This window comes from Silene latifolia, chromosome Y (assembly GCF_048544455.1).
Source record: "Silene latifolia isolate original U9 population chromosome Y, ASM4854445v1, whole genome shotgun sequence".
Lineage (NCBI taxonomy): Eukaryota > Viridiplantae > Streptophyta > Magnoliopsida > Caryophyllales > Caryophyllaceae > Silene > Silene latifolia.
The window spans coordinates 413972453-413982286 of NC_133538.1; the positions used below are offsets into that span (position 1 = coordinate 413972453).

At 38.1% G+C, this 9834-nt stretch overlaps 1 long non-coding RNA gene across 1 annotated transcript; it reads left to right on the top strand.

Moving 5' to 3' along the window:
• The first annotated feature begins 7745 nt into the window (after positions 1–7745).
• On the top strand, positions 7746–9308 carry LOC141626430 (uncharacterized). The gene is made up of 3 exons (XR_012536015.1): positions 7746–7840; positions 8468–8551; positions 9148–9308. It is a non-coding gene; the product is annotated as an uncharacterized LOC141626430 (long non-coding RNA).
• The last annotated feature ends 526 nt before the right edge of the window (positions 9309–9834 follow it).

Here is a 9834-nt window from a genome sequence, read left to right on the forward strand (position 1 = left end):
GTCTTGCTTGGGGACAAGCAAGGGTTTGGTTTGGGGAAGTTTGATGCGAGTCCTAAATATGATGTTTTACACCCTATTTTATACGCATTTCAGAGCTCAGTTATGTAGTTTATGCTACTATTTTCCCTATTTCCGTCTACTTTCGTGTTTTTTGTGTAATATTGCAGAAATGTGAAGAATCCAGCGGGAAATGAGCCAAATCCGTCCCTGAGTACTTAGCATTGCATTTGACATGGAGTAAAAGACTCGGGAAGCAAACTTGGTGCGCGTTTCGAGGCCCGAAAGACGAATTTGTGAAGCTTTTGGAGCCAAGTACCTGTTGAAGTGGTCGATAGACTGATGCTCTTGGTCGATACACCAGAGTACGATTATCAGAAGCTAGTATATAGCGAGGGTTGGTCGATCGACTGGTCATAATGGTCGATCGACCACACCGTGATTCTGACGCAAATTTGGAAAACGAGAAAGCCCAATGTAATTAGGTTTTAGGAATAAAAGTTACGTAAGACTATCTATATAACGTAACTTGAGATTTCAGAAGAGAGAATCGAATTAATTAGGGTTAAATACACAGAGAAGTTGAACTTTTGATTATTTCATTAGTTTAGAATAATTTTCGTCAATAAAGTTTACCTTTCGCATTTGGTTTTGGTCTTTCTTCTACAATTCTTCTTATGGTATTCTTCTGTTCCTTTGTTCAGTTTGTTGCTTCAATTCTTCCGTAGTTAGAATTGCTAGTTTAGATTTCCCAAGCCAAATTATCGTTTCACGATAGTTATTTATTTAGTTAATTCGATTATGAATTCGATTGTTTTATTTGTTAATTTTATTGCTGTTATTATTTTCAGTATGAGTAGCTAAACCCTTCGTGCTAAGATGTAGGGGATCTGTAGGTTAGACGGTTTCGACATAGGCGACCTGTTATCGGGACATGGTCGATCGACTGACATGCTTGGTCGATCGACCACCGCGTGTTAAATTAGCTGCGTCTTAATTAATTTAATTGCTATATTTGACGAATCAAGTGCACGCGACTAGTTGAATGCTTAGGAATTGACCGACCCGATAGATCGAAAGATTTGGGAGGGAAATAGACTACTTAATTAAGACGACTAAATTAGCAAGATCGAGAGATAAGTTAATTTAGGCTTTAAGTATCATTAATCAAGAACGAAAGTTAGTATTAGTGAGAATTAGGGACCCGTAGCTTAGGCCGAAAGGTTGCTACCTGTTAAATTGGACCGAGAGGACTTTTTATTTTCCCGTCTAACATGTTTAAGACAGTTTACTTAGAGTTGCCGCCGTCGAAACTACAGTGAACCGACCATCTTAGCAACCTTTTAATATTTGATTTCATCCAGTTTCTTTAATCACTCATTTATTTACTTTAGTTTAATTTTAATTTGTTTACCCTTAGTTATAGAACTGTTCAAATCAAACCCCCCTCTCAACTGTTACTTTAGACTAAAACTAGACAACTATTAATTGCGTCACCTCTCTGTGGTTCGACCCTGACTGTCGCTATATATAGTAGTAGTTTGGATTATAAATTTATCTTGGGTACTCTACGCCGGTATCACCGGCTAAAATAAGCCGTAAGACCAACGTACTCGATCGAGTAAGTAATCTAATAGATCGAGTGCCCCTTACTCGATCGAGTGCCACACATACTCGATCGAGTACCCATTAAACAGACTACTGTTTCGTATAAAAACATACTTACTCGATAGAGTAAGCCTCACTCGATAGAGTACCCATAGACTCATAAACCGTAGTATTACAGTCTTCCCTCCTTAAAAGGAACTTCGTCCCCGAAGTTCAACCCATACTCAAAACAATCATACTAACTCGGTCAAGACACAACCACGCAACTAAGAACTCAAAACAAAACTCCAACCTACAACACATGTACTCGTAACACCAATTCCACCAACTATTCCTATATCCACAACATGGCTCACGATATCGTATCAACTACATTATATCTCTCTCGACACTAACTCCATACATTATCAACTACCGTCCACAAACGTTGCTAGCTCCGTAACATGTCATCCACTAGGAAATCCAATATCAAGACACTCATGAACATCAAACGGAATGTTACATTCTACCACCCTTAAAAGGAACTTCGTCCTCGAAGTTTACTCACACTCCTAAACATCATCGTCCAACCGCCAAACTATCGAACTCATAATCATCATCATTCAACTGTCAACACTATCGAAATATTCTCGCACTCCTAGACATCACACTACTACAAGCACGGTCATGACCTTTAATAAAATCAATCACAACAAAGATCCATCCTTTATGCTACACCAACACTCTTCTTCCAAATATACTACAACATGCACAACCATGAAACTCTCTTTTATCGCATCCTACTCCGCTTAAGACAAATGTTACATCCTCGTAACTCACTAGTACTAAATCCTAGCTATATCTTCTCATTATCCTCATCACCACCGCGTGTCAAAGATAACCACCTATAATCTAAACACTCATCATGCATATATCTAAGGCTCTCTTACTTAAACAACTCTCATACTTCAATTCACTCGTCACACCACCTAACCTATACCTCAAAATCTTTAGCTTAACCAAAACTTCAATTGTTCCCTATTACTGCCAAAACGACATAATCCTCTATACCTGCACCTATCTCCATACTCATAACTCACGATCCATAATTATTACATACACTCACACTAGATCCTCAAGTTCTTTTCTTTCATTACCGCAAAACTCATACATAACTTAACATGACATTAATTCCCAACACCCTACACTCACTGTCCCAAAATCTGATTATGAAGCACCTGCAGCGTCCAGATCAGTACAACACATGTTCCACAAATCACTTGCCATGACTGTGTCTACCGATTCCTCATCTTAAAACAAGGTCAAAATTACTATAACAACTTCTCACAACTGTGGCCCATCAATAGAATATTACTATACTATGACAACAATGAAAACATAAACAACTCTCTTTTATATCATACTCTACCCTCATTCTCAAACTGAAACTGGTAAGAAACATCAACAAAAAAAACAACAGTCTATCTGTCCAAACTGAAACTCACAGAAAATAACAACAAAAAAAACAACAACTATGTATAACTCATATGTACTTTTGAGAACTCGTATCATAATCATTTCGCCAACTCCACCACAACCGGTGACGGCATCGCAACACCGCCACCAAAAGCCGCACTACAGCGCAAAAACACCCGTATCACAACACGAAATACCATGCCCGAATAACCACCCGAGGCACAACAACCACATCAATAGACATCACAACTACATACAATTCCCACAAACACTGACTTAGAATAACTTTCCGGACAATAAAACTTACTCAAGACTGCTTTACTAGATCACAACACAATATATTATACGAAATAAATAGACAGGAATCTCATGAACATCATCCATACCTTTTCACGGATTAAACATATATCATGAATACACCTACAAGTATAACTAGCCATGCCAGATCACCCAAACTATCACTTTTGAACATCATTTCATTAGATTACCGTATCCAACATATATTACAGAACATTCAGATAACAACTTTACGACTATCACACCATACAACTTATCGTGAGGTTAGAACCTCACACAAACGTTTATTTACATCATAGACCCATAATCACATCCAACTAGTCAATCCTGATCACGTAAGTTACCACTCGATCAAGGTTACCTGTCGTCCGAGCTTAACTCATATGCCCCTCATAACATATTCCCCCACTCGCATAACCACCACCTTATGCCAAACATAACCATACCATTAATACCCAACTACTAGCAACCGCCTCCTATAACAACATCTTATACTTCCTCACAACCATACACATCAATCGGGTCTTCTACAAAATTAACCTCTTTAGAATGGCCATCTTTCCTATTTATCATCACCATTAACCACTAGTGACAACACCTCAACACTACCATCGTTCGGATATCAAGCCTCTTACACTCAATGTAATACCCGCCCTTTTAGAGATCCTTTGACCAGCGTTGACTGACCTTGGGAGCGGTAATAGTCCTTAGAAGTGCGTGCCAAAGTTACCTTGGCTTGTGAGTTATGTGTGGTACTCGATAGAGTAGAGGCTACTCAATCGAGTAGCTTGGATACTTGATCGAGTAGGGGACACTCGATCGAGTATGTGGGCCACTCGATCGAGTAACGGATTTTCAGCGAGGGTTTATAATCGCGTTTTGTTAAATCCGCAAATCATTTCCGCCTCATTTCTTCATATCCTTAGGTCGCCTCTTTCCCTTCCCTTCACCATATAACCTCCATGGAAGCCTTTGAAGGTTCTTGTGTCTTAGGAGAGCATAGCTTGAGTCGGGTAGCGGTCTTTTGCCAGGTTTCTTCTTGTAGATTTGTCGTCATCATCATCCGTATCCTTGTCTTTGCAGTTAGGGTTTGCTTGGTAGTGATAGATGATTGTGTTGTGGATATAGGTGTTGCTTGATTGCTGGATATTTCATATGTTGGCATGGAGTGGTTGCAGTTGCTTAAAGGTAGGTTCGCCTACTCAGTTTCTGTGGATAGTCTAGTGGGTCGGTTGTCGTGTCGTGGTTGTTGAATTGTGGTTGTGTTTGTGTGGCAGCGTATATGCAGTAGTCGGTTGGTGTATACAGTTTGTTGGTTGTTGTGTGTTGCAGCTATCTGTGATTGTTTGTCTCTGGTTCTCGAGGTGCGTCCTCGGCTGAGTGGAGTCACTTGCAGAAGTGGCTTCACGCCCTAGTTTCACCCTCCGTGGAACCCGCCACGGGAGGGGATGTGCACATTAATGGGACAGGGTTATCGTTCGGTATGATGAGCGGGGATTTGGTGGGTACGGCCATGGTCCCCACTCGCGGGGTCGGTCCAAGTGGACAGTCGGTGACGGAGATTGGTTGGAGTGGGGGTGATTATCTGTGTGACTGATTGTGTTGTGTTGTGTTGATAGATGTTGTTTGTTTTGTCATGTCTTATCTCAGTACTGACCTTGTGTGATTATCTTATTGTTTCTATGTGTCTGCAGTGATCCCTTATGGTGAGCAGTCGGTCTTGGCAGATGTTGATGTTGTTGATAGCTGGAGTCCTGACGGGAGGAGGGCTCACGAGTTTCGATATAGATAGTGTGTAGCTCACGAGTTGTATCTTTATTCTGTTAAGTTGGTTGTAACGCTTGTAATATAACTATAATTGTTCTTTTATCGACTTTTGATGGTTACTTACCTCGGGCAACCGAGATGGTAACGCCCTTATATGCTAAGGAAGGCCTGGTTAAGGCTCCTCTGAATATGGGGGTGTTACAAAGTGGTATTAAAGCGACGATTTTGGAACCTGTAACCAATGAAAATAATGAACGTAGTGAGTCTAATAAAATGAACCTGGTGTATGTATGATGAGAGCCCCAGCTGATGCTATGTTTTGGATGAGTAGGCGCCCTCATTTCAAAATCTTGGCCTCATTGTACTTAAGCCAGTCAATGGGTATGGGAATGTGGAGTCCGTGTGTATGTTAATTTCGTTGGGACTACCTGTGGATGAGTCTTGTTGAAGTTGGTATAAGCATGATAGTCGCACTTGGATCGTATATGGTGAAGTTGGATAGAATTAGTGAGCTTATGCGATGTAGGTTTTATTTAATAGGAATGCGTGAAAAGTGTAGAAGTGTATGCTGTAGTATGAACAGTGAATATGTTGGTGTTTGTTTCAAGTTGTCAGTAATGGTAATCCTATATGAGTTTATAAGTCCTACTGTAGCTATAATGAGGATAGTTAAAAATGTTGAGTTATAATGTGAGAAATAACAAACAGAGAGGCATTTCTGCAATGTTTTATGGTTGAAAGTTTCCGCTGTGTAATGATTAATTTGTGTAGAATAATTTGCTTATGATTGAAATTGGAATATGTTAGTAATACCTTTGAATGACATATGGAAGAATAATTATCGTTAAATATATGTTTTGCATTAACATGAGAATAAGCTGATAACAATGTGGTAAGACGAGTTTAGATATGGTATGATGACGTGATTATGTATATGAATGACTCGGAAGCAGGTCAACCGAGTTGGATAAATTTGTTGTAGCGTAATATGACATGAATCTTATCTGATGAGACGGTATGATATGCTTGAGTAGTAATGGTAATACATGAGTGAGTATGATAACTAGTGACGAATTCCGAACATAGTTTGGAATCGACACGCGATATTGTTTTTGCAGGAATCTTCAATTTACTTCGTATTTCTGACCAAGTACTCAACCTTACTTGTCCGTGTGCGAGTGCTTACTAGACTGAGTAGACCTCACTCGATCTAGTTAGGAAGCTATGACGTTGGGATGTGGAAATTTTCTGCAGATACTCGACGAAATAGCACCTACTCGATCGAGTAGAGGGCACTCGATCGAGTACCCTAGGCACTCGATCGAGTAGGCTACAGTACAGAGCCTCTTACGGGTTTCTTAAAACCCTTATTTCTTCTTATTCCTCTCATTCTTTCTTCTTCTATTCGAACCCTAAGCCCTAAATCTCTCTTAAAACTCTCCTCTTCTTGTGTTGGTGGTGATTAGTTGGGTTGTTTGCTTTGTTTAATTTCGTTCTTTTACTTTTCTATCTAATCAAGGTATGAACTTCTTCCTTATTTACATGTTTTATCACTTTGAACTTGTTAGAATGGTAGAATTAACTGAAATTTCTATTCATATGGGCGAATCATTGCTTTTAATTGTTGTAATGTAATTCATATCCTTCCCTTTCATGATAAATAATGATTAATTGCTCCAAAAATAGTATAGAAATTGCCAAATTGGGACGAATTTTCTAGGGTTTACAAAATCAAAATTGATTTTTGGTTGTTTTCTACATGTTAGATGATGAAATTGAGCACTATATGCTGTATATATCATGTTGAAAGATGGATTTTGGTGATTTTCACCTTAAAATTTGCCTTAAAATTTCGTCTTAAAAGTGCCCCAAATTGAATTTCGTTTTCTATAATTGAGATTTTGTGTTAGATATGAATGCATATGCAAGAGTTAAGCTATTAATATGATAATGGTGATGTTAATTGTTGACGAATATGTCAATTTGTTACAGTTGTAGAGACCGTCTGACTAGTCTAGTTGACTTAATTGCTTCTAATGTTGAAGGTTGATGATGACATGTTTTAAGTTGCCTTTCTATGAACATGTATGAATATCTCACATGATATCAAGTAATTACATGGGGTAACATTTGAGCCATGCCATGATATCCGAACACTACAAGAAAAACTAAAACAGGCGACCGAAATTTGGCGACTGATATATTCAGTCGCCAAATTGGCGACTGATATTCAAATTGGCGACTGAAATCAGTCGCCAATTTGGCGACTGTCTTTTTTAAAAAGGGAATCAAACTTGGCGACCAAGAGTTTTAATTTGGCGACTGATTTATGTGTAGTCGCCAATTTGGCGACTGAACTTCAGTCGCCAAAATGAATTTCAGTCGCCAATTTTCTTAGTAGAAACCAGGCTGTCATTTTTTAAAAAAGGAATCAATTTGGCGACCGAGTTTTAAAATTTGGCGACTGATGTATGTGTAGTCGCCAAATTCCAAATTTGGCGACTGAAACGCAGTCGCCAAATGGCTTTTCAGTCGCCAAATTTGTTTATAGAAAAACGGAACTCCTCTCTCCTGCTTTACTCTTTCGAAACAAAAAAAAAAAAAAAGAGAGAAAGGAAAGCGGCGACGACAACAACCACACAACCACACCACCACTTCCACCACTTCCACCACCGTGACCACCGTTCTCATTGCCTCCATCACTCTCTTTAATTAGGTTAGTTTTTTTTGTTTAATTTCAGTTTAATTTGTTTAATTTGTTAGATTAATTTGTAGTTAGTTTGATTAATTTGTGGTTAGTTTGTTAGATTTATTTGTAGTTAGTATGTTAGATTAATTTGTAGTTAGATTTAGTTTAATTTGTGTTTGAATTAAAAGGGAATGATTAAGGGGGTTTGTGTTTAGGTTTAGGGTTATGGGTGGGGGTTTGGTCGGCCGTGGGTGGTGGCGGTGGGGGAAGGGTGGCCGTGGGTGGTGGCGGTGGGGGAAGGGTGGCCGTGGGTGGTGGCGGTGGGGGAAGGGAATTATTGTTATTATTATTAGTATTAGTATTATTATTAGTATTAGTATTATTATTATTATTGTTATTATTATTATTATTATTATTATTATTATTACTAATTAAACCGCCTTATTATTATTAATGTTAAGCTAAGTGAAACCGTCCTTTGCATTAATGGAATTAGCTAAGTGGAACCGTCTTTTGGATTAAGAGAAATTATCTATTAGCTAAGTAGAACCTTCTTTAGGACTTGATTTTGATAAATTTAGTTTGATAATTCATGTTATTGATGAATTGAGGTAGAATAACCTTGTTATTTTTGTTTTTCTTTTCTCTTTTCAGGGTTGTCACCGCGCTGCTAGGCACCACCGTACGCGGTAGCTGTTGCTTCTTGTTTTCTTTTCATTTTTGCTTTTACTTGATTAGGTAACCTCCTCTTACCAGTTACTTTTTAAATTTACTAATTTTAGTTCAAATTATGTTACGGACTTTAGGATAGAAGCCTTTACTATGTGGTTGAATTGGGCTATTGATTGACTTAATTAATTTAGTACTTGATTGTGTTGTTGTTTGATTTGATGTTGACTTAGTACCCGTTCAAGAATTACTCATTAGGAGTAATTCTTGAATAGTCCCCATTTTGGGATCGCTTTGTACGTTTCAAGTCATTTAGGTAGTAAACACGTACTTGTGATTTATTAATGAGGAATGAGTTTGGTGGCGATCCCTTTAATGTTCTCCGAATACATGTATATGTGTATTTGGAGAACTGAAGGGAATTGCTGCCGAATTTTTTCCTCATTAATAAATTACAAGTGTGTTTGCTAGTGACTTGAAACGTACATTGACGGGTTTAGGTTGGAGTGATAAGGACCCCATTCGAAGATGGATTACTTATTGACAATATTTATATATTGTTTTCATATGTTTATTGTATAATGTGGAGTATAATGTTTAAATTTTGTATTTAATATTATTGTTATTTTTTAAAAATGTTTAAATTTCTTTGGGGTCTTCTTTAGATTAAAATGAAGAGATTGGAACGTTCATGGATGTATGAAGGAAGATTAGACCATTCCAATAAGAAAAGACGTCCTACCGCTAGATTTATAAAGGGTGTTAGCGAGTTTATTGAATTTGCTAAACAACAAGATGAATATGACTTGGTAGACAAAAAACTTAGGTGCCCTTGTGCCAAATGCAAAAACCTGAAATACCAGCTTGACATTGTAGTAGAAGAACATCTCATTATAAACGGGTTTAAGCCAAATTATTACAATTGGATTTCACATGGAGAAGCATATTCTCCAATTCATGAACAAACTCACACCCAACAAATACAAAATGATGAGAACCCATATAGAGAGATGGTTGTTGATGCTATGGATTCCACTATTTTTAATAGTGATGACCATACAACTATTTCTGAAGAACAACCGCCACACCCACAAGCAAAAGCCTTTCTTGACATGTTAAAAGCCTCGGAAAAACCCTTGTATGAAGGAAGCAGAATGACATTGTTACAAGCCACTTCTAGGCTAATTACCTTGAAATGTGAGTTCAATATGCCATTTGTTGCTGTTGATGGCATTGCCTCGTTCCTTGAGGAATCTTCCCCGATGATAATATCATGATCCGAAGTTTCTATACTACCAAAAAAGTAGTTAAAGGTCTTGATTTACGCATGAAAAGATTGATGCATGTCCTGA